General features: G+C 37.8%; 1 long non-coding RNA gene across 1 annotated transcript; it reads right to left on the bottom strand.

The window, feature by feature from the left end:
• Positions 1-274: 274 nt before the first annotated feature.
• On the bottom strand, positions 275-1913 carry LOC128475153 (uncharacterized). The gene is made up of 3 exons (XR_008346450.1): positions 1804-1913; positions 920-998; positions 275-413 (listed from the first exon to the last, which is right to left on the bottom strand). It is a non-coding gene; the product is annotated as an uncharacterized LOC128475153 (long non-coding RNA).
• Between the last annotated feature and the right edge of the window lie 342 nt (positions 1914-2255).

Genomic DNA, 2255 nt, shown 5'->3' with positions numbered 1-2255 from the left:
AAACGGAGCATTTCCCACCCTGCTCTCCAATTGCTCCACCCTAGGGACCCATATTTACGATCTGGATAGCACCTGTACCCAAATGCCACACTAAGCATCTCCCTGGGGTTTACACTGTCACACATTACACATAGAGATAACATTAAATATGGACATAGCATTAAACATGGACATAACACTACTCATTGAGATAGCATTAAACATGGAGTTAACATGCAACACATCGGAAGGATTTCATTTTGGAATGTATCGATTTTTTTTTGAAATATAACTATTTCTTGTTTGAACACCAGTTTTACCGTCATCTATGTGGGACAGCCATGGGTGCCAGGTTCGTGCCGAGTTACGCCAACCTTTTCGTAGCCGAATGGGAAGCAGAACAGATATGGCACAACAATCCATTTGAAGCAGACCTGGTGCAGTGGAAGAGATATATCGATGACGTGTTAATTATATGGAGGGGAACACTGGATAAATTACATCAATTTATAGAATACATCAACCAGAACCAATACAACCTAAAATTTACTTTCAACATACTAAAGCAAAGTGTTGAATTCTTGGATGTGGAACTATTCACAGAAGGCAATGCTCCAGAAATTATAAAAATGCTACCGATGCCAATGGTTTCATTGATTACACAAGCTGTCATCACCCAGCATGGTTAGATAACATCCCCACGGGGCAGATGATGAGAATAAGGAGGAACTGTACACGGGACCAGGACTTTATAAAACACACCACAGATATTAAAAGTAAATTTAGGGAGAAACACTATCCAATAGAGTTATTAGCGAGAAGTCAACAGAAAGTGGAACAAATGGACAGATCTCATCTACTAAAAGGAAAGCCCGAACATAATATGAACAAGAAAGATTTCAGTTTTTCATTCATTAAGGAATATAATACTAAGGCTTACCACATTAAAAAGATATTGCGGAAACACTAGCATGTCCTGAAGAGCGATGACATTTTAGGTCCCCTCTTACCGGAAAAACCTCAAATCGTATACAAAAAAAACAAATAATTTGAAAAACATTTTCCTCCCAACAAAGAAAACAGAAATTAATTTTAATACCTTTCTGGGCAAGAAACCCATTGTTTTTTGCCCATGCGGTAGGTGCAAGATGTGCACCTACCTACCAAGGAAAACAAACAGTTTTATCAGTAATAGGACAGGGACTACATACGAAATTAAGAAATTCATCACCTGCACCACCAAATCTGTAATTTATTTATTACAATGTCCATGTGGTGCACAGTATGGGGGAAGAACAACCAGACCACTTAAAGGAAGAATTTAGGAACATCTTGGGAACATTATGAATTCAAGCATTAAACACGGTGTTCCGCGATACTGTAATTCATGTCCTGTTTTCTCAATTAATCAATTTTGAATCATGGGAATAGACACTGTACCCCCAAATTGGAGAGGAGGGAATAGTGCAGAAAACATTTCAAGAAAGGAAACTAAGTGGATCTTTAAATTAGGAACATATAAAAAAAGGAGGCTTGAACATAAACTTGGATATTCACGCTTTCACCTAAGGGATCCTAACCCCCATTTGAAATAAATAGACACAGACTACTTATTCATTCATGGGTTCTTCAATATTACTTTTTACTATACACAATTCCAATATTTCATATTTTGTATTATTGTTTGGCATATTGCTCTCTTTTCTGTGGATTCATATAGACATTTATGTATAAACAAAACCCATAGTATGTTTAGTTATAGTTCATATATCCACGTTTAATGCAATCACATCCTTAAACGTTTACATCCTATAGCGTTTATACTTAGCGTTCATGTTAATCCGTCTTCAAATGTCATTTCTTAACATCTGCACTGCACAGCACAGCAGGACACTAGGACATGATGCAACACCAAGAAAAGAGACAGCCCTACGGAGAAGGAGAAGCCGTTTCTATGGGGACGCGTATAAACAGAATGACGGCAGTACGCACATCCAGCCTCCAATACGTCCTCACGTATTGTGGAATGACGTAACAGCGCCACCTAGTGTACATGTGCGTACAACACGTCCTCATGTTCTGGGAAACAACGTTACACCGCCATCTAGCGTATATAGAAGAAAATACAACGAATTAACACACATAAAAAGAGTGGAAGAAGCGATCAAATACTTTTTTCCTGAGGAAGCCATTAAAGCCGAAACGCGTTGAGGAAAGACTTTTTATTTCACTGAATCGTTTGACGTTTACATATTTATATTTTATATATCTTAAAG

This window comes from Spea bombifrons, chromosome 2 (assembly GCF_027358695.1).
Source record: "Spea bombifrons isolate aSpeBom1 chromosome 2, aSpeBom1.2.pri, whole genome shotgun sequence".
Taxonomy (NCBI): Eukaryota; Metazoa; Chordata; class Amphibia; order Anura; family Pelobatidae; genus Spea; species Spea bombifrons.
This window is presented reverse-complemented; position numbering and strand designations above follow the sequence as displayed.